The 12765-nt window shown below is 36.4% G+C and overlaps 1 protein-coding gene across 2 annotated transcripts in view; it reads left to right on the plus strand.

Moving 5' to 3' along the window:
• LOC150098139 (nuclear receptor subfamily 2 group F member 1-A-like) overlaps positions 1-12765 on the plus strand; it is an 84249-nt gene that overhangs the window by 20243 nt on the left and 51241 nt on the right. The gene's annotated exons all lie outside the window — the stretch shown is intronic.

The following is a 12765-nucleotide window of genomic DNA, read 5'->3' on the forward strand; positions in this document are numbered from 1 at the left end:
TGACACTCTGCTATTTGTAGCTTCCATAACAATCAGACAAATGCGAAATTCAAAGTATTTCGATTCTCCTTGAAACTCCCTCAATAAGAATTTCTAATTACCAACTAGTATTGCTCAAATTTCTAAACGAAAAGTAAACCCAGTGTTTGTTAATCTATTCTTTACACCTTAAAGCATACTACTTAAGTACACCGTTACTGTTCACATTATAAATCGCTGAAAATAAAACGAAAACTTGACTGCCAAGTATTTCATGTTAGCTAAAATAGAGATTACAAAATCATCTTCAACTGGTGAAGGTGAAACATCCCACACCTTTATTTATACTTCTGATTTCGCGATAGCAGGTAAATATATTAATCTAACTTTGCATTCTCACACCGAAAACTAAGTGTAAAGCTATCTGTACTTCCTACTATGGACAATGTAGTTATATACATTTATCTATGCTTGTACTTCTGTACGTAGAATGTCGGGATAAGTTTATTTGCATTTATTGTTCCAGTTCTAACAGAATATGACCTTCTTAATGATATAATTCTTCTCTGCCATTACTATTGCATAGTTTGTATAATTGTGTACATGTCTTTGTATTTTCGACTGCAAATGTATAGATTGCAAATGTATTTCTTTTATCTATAATAGTAGCTATTCAACTTATCATTTAAATACGTGTTTGTATCTGGCCAATGAGACGTCCAGAAATGTTATGTCTAAAATTAATCTCATTTATGTTCCAAAGCATTTTCTATTACAAATATGACAGTCTACTAGATGAAAAGTACACTCTATCCTGTACGGTATATTAAACTGTGAATGCATTGATGTGCAGTTCATACCGTATAGCTTAGGTGGATATAAAACAAAACAAAACAACAAAAAAAAAGGCTGTTATCTGTATCTCTTTAGATAGAGTACCTTTACTTGACTGCAGATATAACTAAATTTGTCTCTTTGCCTCGTAATATATATGTGTAATGAAATAGATTTATGCGCATATTCATTTAGATATATGTCGACTTTGCTAATACTTAAGAATAGATAAGAACAAACTAATGTCCTCTAATTGGATAGATAACTTAGGTAATAAAAGTATGAAATGCGAAGGTGACATTTAGCCAAAGTTATTTTAACTATATTAGTCTGTCTGGTTTGTATAAGGTTCTCAGCGATTCCAAACAAAACTGGGATTATTTCTAAGCAGGCACGCGAATTCTAGTATACGAATCGAGTTGTAGAAATGTAGACGAATCGTGTGGAAGCCAGGAATCCTCTTCTGAAATGCAAAAAGAGGAAGGTGGTGCACCCTCCTGGTTTACCCCCCCACACACACACACACACTAGAAAAAGCAAGTCTTGTACTTCTTGGCGTACTGATTTTTTCCCAAACAGCTGAAGCATTTCTTTGATTGCTTCTACTTTCAAAGTCCATCAATATGTTCCATAATATCTTTCTTTATTTTCCCGTAGTTTTTGCCTTTAGCCTCTTCTTAGTTATTTTCCGTTCGACAATCCCATTGTCTCTTTATCTTTCACGTTATTCGTATTTATTCCAATTTATCTGAGCAGCCGATAACTTAAACAAACCTCCCAATAAGAAAAGAGGTTGCCAGACTAAATCTGACACCACGTGACCTTACGACACAACCTAAAATATGACACGGCTATCAATACTTTTCCTGCATCGCCTGCATTTTGTCACAAGCCACCGTCAAGTGACAGGTGACCTTGGATAGCGTGCAGCTGATGCTGTCATATAACTACCATGTGGGCTGAGAATGCCTAAAATAATCAAAACGGGGCGCATTTAAATGGTTGGGTTACTGTAGAACTCTGTAACATGTCTGCTCTACACTTACAACGCTAGAATAGCACCGAAGGCTCCACACAAACCAATTAGTCCATGTTAAAACCCAAATGAAGGATGACAGTCTATATCTATCTGCCCTCTATACAATATCGTGTTTGTTTGAATGTCGTGTTTTATGTGTGTGTGTCTCGGCTGATAACTTACTGGTATTGATCTTCCTCTGGGCACATATTGCTGGCTTTCATCCACAAGGAAGTTGCAAGAAAAGGAAAAGAAAAAAAAAGCGAAAGTCAATAGAAAAAATAATAAAGTGGGAATTTATCATGGGTTCGGTGTGCACGAATGAAAGAAAATGGCAATTACTCATTAATATAATGCTAAGACTTTTATTCTTTCAAATCAGACAATATTAACACACGGAAACCTAACTAAAATTCTACACAAGTGCTATTTCAAGTGATCGCTTTAGACACGTGATATGCATTTATAAACTGTTAGAAACGGAAGCGTAGTATGTAGACAGAGTAATGAACATTAATAGTATTGTTTCTGTAGTTAAAAATAATGAATCTTGCCCTTTTAATGGGCTTCTAAATGATGTGATTAAGGAAACTAACTGTATGTTAAATATCTATTAATGACTTCTAGTTGCCTATGTGGAAAACAGTTGGTATTGATTTACGGACAACGCTATCTTTTTATTATTATTATTTCTTTTTCGAATAAGGCTCGTTATGCCACGTGGTAACAACATCAAAAGGGAATTCGTTCATTACTAAAAAAAAAAAAAATTCTCGAATCCCAATCCACCAATTGTAAGCACTTGAGAAGGAGATCGCTGACGATACAAGCCCCAAAGAACTGATCAAGACGAAGACAATATTAATGAACTTTAAAATGAGAACATTCCATGAATTCAGTAGATGTAACTTCTAAATGGGTATGCTAAATTTCAAAAAAAAAAAAAAAAATCATCGCCATGTAGACATGAAAGCCACTGATAAATTGCTTATAATCTCCTAAATTAGGCCTCCATCGATACACATAATTAGCGATCGAAATACTCGGTGTTAAACACGTTCCGCCTTGCCATCCCAGGGACTTTTGTGGGATGCGTTGCTTCATATCAATGCAAGCCACCACTGACCAACCAATCAATTTATCGTTTTTACGATAACAGGACGTAAACAAATGATAATTTCAATTACGATATGGGTTTTCACTACAGGGCAGTGCTAGATGAAGAGTTAGTGCCACTGATAATGAATGAAGCATCTCTTTTACATAGTAAACTTGCTGCACCGAGATGCACCAATCGTTAAACTAACGTATACAATTCATCTCTAATCAAAACTTGAATACAGCCGTACACTGCAACTTACAAATCGGTATCATGCTGTATAGCTAAATGAGGGACTATTTCGGTTATAATTGTGAGGCTTTTAGAGTGCTCTCCAAAAGAAAGGGAATTCCGAAAGATATTTGTATTGCAATGACTACCTAGACATCCCATCTAACCACTAGGCAGTCATAGCGGATACTGTTGTTCGAGTATGGATCGCTCCCACAGCTTACACAACTCAGTGTTGAAATGTATCAAACCGGAGACATGGCCATACAGTTTATCCTGTTGGATTGCTTTAAAACCGCCTAGATGACTAAAGGAGCACAGTACTATCCTGTATTTGTGAAGGATACTAAACCTTAAGTCTCTATAACTGCATCCAAAATAATTCTAGATAGGAATTTAGGTGGATATAAATTAATATAATAAATTACATTCTTAGAAAAAAAACAAGACCACTGTTTTAAGAAACATTCCATCCGTAGAACCAGCATTTGAACTCCCACTGATTATCGAATAGCATTTGTTCGTGTTACTCATGGAATCAGTTTTTTATTAATCTCCTCTTCGCTGTAGAGACCATTCTTCGAGATCATTCTTGGCATGGGAAAATGTTGATCACAATGTGCTTGTAATATGTAGCTAAAATAGAAATAATTTTATAATTAGGCGAAAATCATGGTTACACGCGAGACTATCGTCTTGCCTATTGAAGATCTACAGTGACTTGACAGAGTAGGATTCCCGGTTTATTTACCTTTTAGTCCACTCACCATAGGCTAAATTTACGACGAGTTTACAACCGTTCTTGGTTGGGATTAACATAAAAATAATAAGTCTGTCCAGAAAAAGTGTGCGTTCTACCTTCGGTATACAGTTCGTTATCTCCATTCTATTTCTGGATTTAAAGTGGATCTAATTTTGACTTCTGTCATATCAACATCAACAGTTTTGTTCTTTACACTGCTGCAAGGATGCGCCTCTCTCGATGTTTCATCCATTTTAATTCGTCTTATGTATTTCTGCTCCCTAAATGCCCCTAATATCTTTTTAACTTGTCATTTTCATTGTCCACTTCTTCTTCTTGTCCATTCATTGATCTCTTTGTCCATCTATTATTAGACATTCTTATCACACGACCTGTCCAGCGCTATTGCGAATGGAATCTACTTCCATTAGATCAGAACAGTGAGCAGTCATATACCCACAGACACTAGAAGTATCGCAAAGCCTATAACAACAGTGCTGTGCGTCAGCAAGTGGGTCCGGGCAAAAGCTGGAATCAGTTGATACGTTTTTGAACTTTGAAGATTGTAGTTTAGAAAGGAAAAGATATGGCTTTTGTTTCAAAAAAAAAAAAAACAGAAGAGGGTGAAAAGTTGGTTCATAAATTTGAAGCTAAAATGCGTATGAAGGATGATCTTGTTTTTCACGGTCCAGAAGAAATTAGAAAAACGGTGATGAACAGCCACAAGAGCCTCCGTTGCTCGGTCAGTATAGACGAAGCCCTTTGGTTTGAAAGACCTGGGTTTGATTTCCATCAGTGACGTGAGGAATCTTTATCTGGTCTCTTTCGACTAAAGGTGAGTTAGCCAGTCTCATACGGAGGTAAGGGTTCTTTCCCACCCGGAAACTCGGGTTTTTCGTCCCCAGAACAGGCAAACCGGACCCGTGAACACACGCGGATTACAGTGATGAATATGTCCCGGCCATATGCCGGTCCCGAGCCCGGATAAATAATGAGGGATTGGGGAAAGCAATGGTGAACTACCCTGTAAAAATCTCACCAGGAGTACTTTGTGGGCAATGCCTACAAAGTCACATGCGGTCGGAAACGACTGAAAGGGAAGATCAGATCAGCAGCTACAAAAATAAATTTAGAAATAGAACATCAGCCACAAAACGAATGGAGAGAGAGACCTTATAAGGGATTTCTTTCTGTTCCCTCTTCAGGACTTTAGGGAAGTTTTTCGGTAGATTTGGAATTTTAAAGTGTCAGGAGTTGTGCAGACGACTTTTTGCTTAAAGAGGACGTTTTGGAGTCTAATCTGAAGGGAAGTGGATGCTTGTGCTAGGGAAGGCTAAAGGTGTACATCAGGCCAGTCCCAGCCGAAGAAGAAAATCTGATCTTTTGGGGATCAGAATATTATCAAAGATTAGCCGGAGTAAAGTCGGATCTCTCTTACGAAGAATAAGACAGGCAGTGTTTTAGTAGCATTAAAGTTCATTAGGTTTGTCCTCACCCTACCAGTAGAGAGATCAGGATTTAAGACATCAATTATGGAAACTGTTCAGCAATATTGAAGACTATTCAACAATGCCCTTCTATTTTTTCACTTGAATAGGACCCCATCAGAAACTACAGAAATTGCTTATAAATTTTTGCCACTAAAACGAAGTCTTTTGCATCAGGCCTAAACAGTTGCCAACCTCCGGCTGTTATCAGATCCATCACACGTTTGATCTCTTATGATAAATGCAATCAGCGTACCGCGAAGTCATATGTTTATTTATCCCGCCTTGTCTCTCATAAATAACACTGTTTAGCTCTGAATTCCAACAGTAAAATAAAAAATTTAAAAAAAAATTAAAAACGTTACGCAACAGATCTAAGGATGGGAGCAGGAGAATATATTTAGAAAAGTTCAGTTTAGCCTAAAGAATTTCTGGATTATTTGACCTGTAATCTCCGCCCATGGTATTAATATTAATGTACTATAGGTTTAGAATGTTTCGTGGTTCATTTGATTTAATTATTCTTCGTAATAAAAGAGTTTAGTTTAATCACTTCATAATACATGGACCCATTCACGTAATCAACTTTCCAAAAAATCTTTAATTTGTTTCTTCAAATGCTTTAAGTAGTTCGTTGTGACACTAAAACTGCTCCCTTAACAAGATAATAAAGACAGGAAAAAATGATAATCCACACGAATTTTATTTCCTTCAGTATCTCCATTGCAATTATTCTTCCAAAGCTGAAGCGAAAGTAGAAAACTTCTAGATAATTTGGTAGGTAAACAAGTATTGTCAGTGCAATCGTAACACATAAGAGTCAGACTGCAACAGACCTGATCTCCATTTCATCCTAGATCCTTCAATTAAGAGGGATTACCAAGACACGTCTGTATGTTTACAGTGAGAGGCAGAGCGGGTATAAATATATTATATGAATATTCATTTGTTGTCAGTTAGCAAACATTACTATCCAGATTTAGCAGTGAGAGCAGTTCGAAACGTGCTACTATGTGATGCATTTATAGTTCCATTGTTCAAGTTTATACAGTCACACGCACGTGCTGAAAATGACAGTGTTTAGATTGGCATTGTTGAAGCATATAACAGCACACTGTTCATTAAGCAGACGATCAGCGAATTTAGCACATAGGAACAGTAGTAAAATGTCGGGTTCAATATTTTCTCTTCATACTGTTTCGACACCGTTAGATTAATTGCTCAAGAGACATCGACAATAACAGCGATTAAAGAGAACCCCGTAGACTATTTTACGCAACCACTGCGCGCGCGCACGCACACATACACGATTACCATTCACACGTTCGTATTTGAGATTGCAGCTGCTTTAAGATGGAATACTCAATGATAAATCTGTATTTCCGGTTTGTATAACGTGCAATGACACATAATCACACCCTTAGTCTCTTTCCCATAATTAACGTTTAACTTGTCCTAATTAGTATTCAAGAGAAATGCCGGACAAGTTTAAAAAGAGAAGCAACTAAATCTTGGCCTGATGGAGATCAGAAGTTCCGTATCGGCGTTTAACATTAAACCTTTTGACCCTTTCCGAAAATTTATTGCGGTTCCACTGTCCGCTGTTGCTTCCTCTTTTTTTTGTCACCTATCGTCCGTGTGTGCAAAGTGCTGACAAGGGACCGGCGGTGGAGTATGAGACGACACTGAGGATGGCGTGTAGCGCCAATGGCAGTGAGACGTCTCAATGTTTGTTTTGTCGATGAGGACATTGTTAACTGTAATGAGTCGCCACGGAGAGTGAGAACAACAAGCGCTAAAGGGGAGGAACATACAAACAGGGGGGTGAAGCGAAACCCTCCTGGGCAAAAAAAAAAAAAAAAAAACCTATCTCCCCCTTCACCCACCCCCATTAATGTGTGTAGCGGGACTGATAAAAGATAAGAGGATGGGGCTTCGCTCCTCGTCGAAAGCGAGAAGCGGCTGGGAACCCTAAGCCTAACGCGGCCATGCGACCCCGCGGTTCCGTAGAATGAGTAGTGACTGAGCAAGTCTGGATGTTACGAACAAAGAGAGTGCGTCAGCTAGGTCATATCTGATTCGGTTATGAGCAGTACATCACAACAGCTTTATTAGAAACCACAAGTCACGATACTTTGCCCTCGAATGCGACACATTGTCCGGTGTAGAACTAATTGCACGTGCTATTTCAAGTCATGCATTTTGAAGAAAGAAGTGCTGTTACTCCACACAAAATCCCATTGTTGAAACAGAAAACATTTTTTTTTTCAATTACTGTTCAAGACTCAACAATGTTTGCTCTACGTCACAGTGACGTCACTTTTTTTTTTAGCTTTTTTTCATAAGCAAGCCACTTCTAACAATTTAGACTAATTTTTGCTTTGTATGGTGTTCACTTGCATCTTGTGATTGTCTTTAGCTGACGCTTTCTGTCGGGCAATTAGAACAGCAAGGTTGGCTGTCATTCTCCTAATTATGTTATCCATTCTTAGCAACTCCAGTCATAGAGAGAGCCAAGAATCCCTAATTTATAATGAAGGGGAAAAAACTTCATGTTTTTTACTTTCTTGCTCATTTTTATTATGTCGTTTTTATGCCTACATTTCGTTATAGTTAGAACATGGTGTGTCTCGAGTACGGATCTTGTTTACATTACATTGTATTAGTGAACACCGATCTTTAGTGGACTTCCAAAGGGAGAGAATAGTTCGGTGGTTTTGAAATTTAAACACAATATTTTAGTTCGCCTTAAAGTTTTACTATTAATAATTCCCCCCACACACACACCTTTTTCGATGTCTAGATCTAACATCGTAAGTAGGACATCTTAATCGCATCTCCTGGTTCATTATTAAGCTCAAATTATTTGAAACTTTAGAGGATTAGAAATAGAAAATAGAACTTTTCTTTCAGACGACAATCGATGATTTTAATTACCAGATGTGATACTCCTTTCTTTACAAAAGTGTGTCTGATAATTTTTTACATTTGGTTGCGTCTTACACCTCAAGATCAATAGAACTCATTTAAATTCCAATAAATTTCAGCTTTTCTTTCAGTGAGTAGAATCTTTAGTGGTAAAGTACCTGGAAAACGAAAACATTGTGGCAAAATTCCATTGATGGAAACCCCTTTCCTCAAAAAATCTTCAGAATCACTGATGTGGATCATCGTTTGAGGATGTTAGCATAAATAATGTCTTGCGTTAAGTGTTACTAGATATATATTCCATGATTCTTCCTCATCCGATCAGCATACCAAAGAAAATATTTCTTTGTACTTGTTTCTAAGTCACTTCTCCTCTTTCAATGCTTTTTTCCTGAGGGCTCCAAAGGGCACCATTGACATCTGATTCCTGTAACATCGGCACTGAACTATGAACAGGACTTTGCTGTGGGGAAAGAGCTTAACTTTGTAAAACTGTTATTGACACATTTATTAGCATCTGTAGGTTCAAAGCGAGTCCTCACCTGTGCATTTGCGGTTAAAGACATACAACGATTAGATTCGCAGAACCTAATGCAGAAAGTATCTTCAAGTTCTTTAGATATTCGATTTATAATCGTCAGTGATTCACAGCGTGTACCGGGTGGTCCTAAAATTTGTCATTTAATAAAAACTTGATCATGTAACCAAGCAATGATATTCATTTTCCACTTAATGCCATTCATAAACATCCTCGTTGTTTGAGACGCAATCTACTCGTCCATCTGGGTTGGCGATGCATATAATGCTCTTAATTCCATAGCTTTCCCCTTCTATTGCATCATTCACAAGGAAATAAAAAAAAATGTTAAAAATGCGAATCGAAATCAGTGCGATTGCTACGTACGTACATCTATAATTGTTTTATCTAATAGCTTTTATTGTGCAATAATAATATTACAACAAAAAGGTATTCTTGCATAAATGGCATTCAGTATATCGCATTAATTCTTTGTTAAACTCTTTTTGCCAGTTTCCTTAACATCGATAGAGTCATGTGGGTTCAACAGCATGATTGTTGTTAGTTGTATGGACTAGTCTAAGAAAGACATTGTGTCGAAATGCGAATTCGGAGACAGTTATCCAATGACACTCACTGTCTTTGAATGATATGACATTTTCGAAGATAAAAAATACTTTTTAAATAGTATATATCGTAACTTCCTTGTCTCAAACTGTAGTCTATGGGATCAACAGAACTCGATCCACGACAGGAATACAACATGAACTTGGCCAACAAAAACCTCACTTCTGCTGAAATATAAAATCGTCATCTCTTATTTCCGTCTTAATTTTTTTTTACAAAATCTTTCCTTCTAATAATTCTCATTTGTTGTACAAAAAGACCGAAAGAATGGTGGGATGGTGGGGGGGGGAATAGGTTTCACTGCACGTGCCAATCTGAAATCGACTTCCTGTTGAAGGAGAGTAACAAAATCAATCGATCAATCAGTTAAGTCAGTACGGCAGCCAATCACTCAACCAATCAAGCAATCCATCAGTTATTTGAGTGAATTATGGCTATTTGAGGCCACTACATGGTACATCAGTTTCGGGAGAGCAGATTACCGGCTACAAGGGGAGGACACATTTAATGGTAGTTGGGAGTATGAAATGGATTTCTTTCTCTGCTCAGGGAAGATTGGAGTAATCCTTTATAGAAAGTGGGTGGTGTCAAAACCCGAAACTACCGTGTGCTTGTCTCGTAAGCCATGAGAATTCGCGTTTCCATGCCTGTTATGTGTTCCCCACCACTATTCTTTTAAAGGAACTATTTACTATATGTTGTTTTTAGAACATACAAGGAGGCTATCACTAATTCTATTCCACCAATACGTATTGATATCTCAATAATTTTTTGTATAGCTTATACTACTGAAATCTATAATTGTTTCATCTACTGGCTTTGTTACGCAATAATCAACACATACACTGAATTCTGACTCATGTTATATGCTTTATTCCCTCAGAGAACAGATTTTGGTTTCTTCCATTTAATTGAATTTGCCAACGTTGTTATCTCGTTAGGATCTGCAGTCGTAATACCACTAGGATTCGCTCCACTGTGTTATTTGGAATTTCTTGGTTCTTGGTTTTGCTAAGAATAAAATCTCAGTAAATAATAATTTAAAAAATGTCCATTTATGATTATCAGATTCGGTCTGATTGACATTAGTGAAGTATAGAAGACTGGTCATAAGCGCGACCTAGGAAACAGGGGAAATCGAAAGAATCAAGTCATTCTTAGCAATTGTTGTAATCCTAACAATACACTAAGAAATAACAAAAATTCAGAATTTCAAATTATCCTTTAATTAGTACAAATACCAAGGACACTCCGAGAAAATGCCAACAATCTCCGCATACATTAGAATAATTGTTAATTTGTCTAATTGGCGATAAGGCATTTGTTATTATTATTATTATTATTATTCCAACATTCCTCTACCAGGAAACAGTCCATTCAGGATATCAACGGTATGAACTCTACGAATTACAAATTCATATGAGTGCAGAAGTAAACGCAGTTCTGCAAAAATGTACTCAACGCCGGTTTATTTTTGAAATCTTAACAATAGCACGTTTGTGTGGCTGTGCATATAATATGTATTTTAACTCTTTGCATTTATTACTTTACAGAGGTAATTTAGTAGGCACCTCTTACGAATTATTACAAGCGATACTCGTGCCAAAGGTGGTTTAAACTTTGTATAATTTAGTTGTACAATGTTCAAATAATTAAATTGTTCCTGATATATAATAATTCTTTTATATAGAATATTACTGTAAGTTATATACTAAATATAAATATTTTAACATTTTTGTAGTTTAAGAAGAATAAAAACTGTTAAATGAAAATTTCTAATACACCTTTTATTTATTTACATAGCTGATATAGTGAATTCTACATATATTCTACATATATTCGCTTGTTTGAGGTTTTTTTTTTTTTTTTGGAATTTAATCCACCGTGAGATGCGGTGATTAATATCCTTTGAGGGTAATGGATGGCAATCCTGTAGCCAATGAAGTTCCAACTGAGGCTCGGCTATTGCTGTTACCCTCTTGCTATGATCAGAGCTTTAATAGCTCAATAACACCTTATCCCTATACACTGTCCTCTACAGATAACGGGGAAGATGAAAAGCATTCTTGCTTTATCCCTTTAAGCCAGTCCTTATAAGGCTTGTTTGAGAGCCTTGTTAATATACATTGAATTTTTTGATAGCGTTGGTTACACCTAAGATGAGATCATTGGTTCTTAACCTTTTCGAAGTCACGGAACACTTTTGATTATAAGAAAAATTTGGGGAACACCGAAAGCATTAGGATCATAAAACTAACAATAAAAATGCGCATGGACTTCCTTTTATAAAAATGGAACTTATTTTAATGCGATACTTGAGCTTGTCGGCTTTTGCAGATTTCAGCAATATCAGGTCTAATACGTGATATAGCTACCCTCACATCTTTGACTATATTAGTAAGTATTTCACGCTTTTTAGTTTTTATATTGATTCATATGGAGGAACCGAGCTCACACAAATATGATGTTAAAAACTCTTGTGAAGAGAGCTGGGTATTCGGCTTGGACAAAAATCCAAAAGTTCTCCGTATTAAATAATAAAAAGTACATCTTAAAAGAACTAACCCAAAACTTCATGTGAAAACGTCAATGGAGGCTAATGTTCTTCGCATTGTACAAATGATAGTAAATTTCCCCACTCACACAATACGAAGCTCTCTGGAGTTTGCTCTATGAGTATAAATAAAACGAATTTAAGTCTCTGAAATGTTAATGGCAAACTGCTATTTTTTTATTTTACTAATATGATAATAATAAATCTTTTTAGAACGTATTGTAGTTATTTCTCTTTCTTATTATTATTTTTATTTTTTCTTGGAAGGCCGAAATAACTCCCATTTTCATCCACTAGCAAAGACTTGGTTTCAGTCCTTGACAATATATTTCAGACCTTTATAAGGACGTTTTTGACTTTGAGTTAGCCCCTTTTATACAGAGATGGCAGAGATTTTTTTCTCTCAGAAACTCAGTTTTCTCATCCCGTGAAACAGACAAACCAGCCGAAGAACACAGTACTGGCTCCATAGTCTTAGTTTCTCAGGCAGTGATTCCAGCGAATCAACCTCATCCGTTTACTGCCATGTGGCTATTTAAACTCATTGTTTAACACTCTCACAATAACAATCTTTGCTAAATGTGGAGAACCAGATGAATCTTCAAATACATTTCAGTCCTCAGATTCCTGAAATTATTTTTTAGAATTTTTCTTTGAGAAGCACTCAGAAATATAATGAAACGTGGTTTCCTTATAACTTGACAATATAATTTCTTAACTGCGAGCTGATTTTTCAAATCAATACAGTT

This window comes from Typopeltis vanoorti, chromosome 16 (assembly GCF_054136105.1).
Source record: "Typopeltis vanoorti isolate ZY-2024b chromosome 16, IOZ_Tvanoo_1.0, whole genome shotgun sequence".
NCBI classification, from domain to species: domain Eukaryota; kingdom Metazoa; phylum Arthropoda; class Arachnida; order Uropygi; family Thelyphonidae; genus Typopeltis; species Typopeltis vanoorti.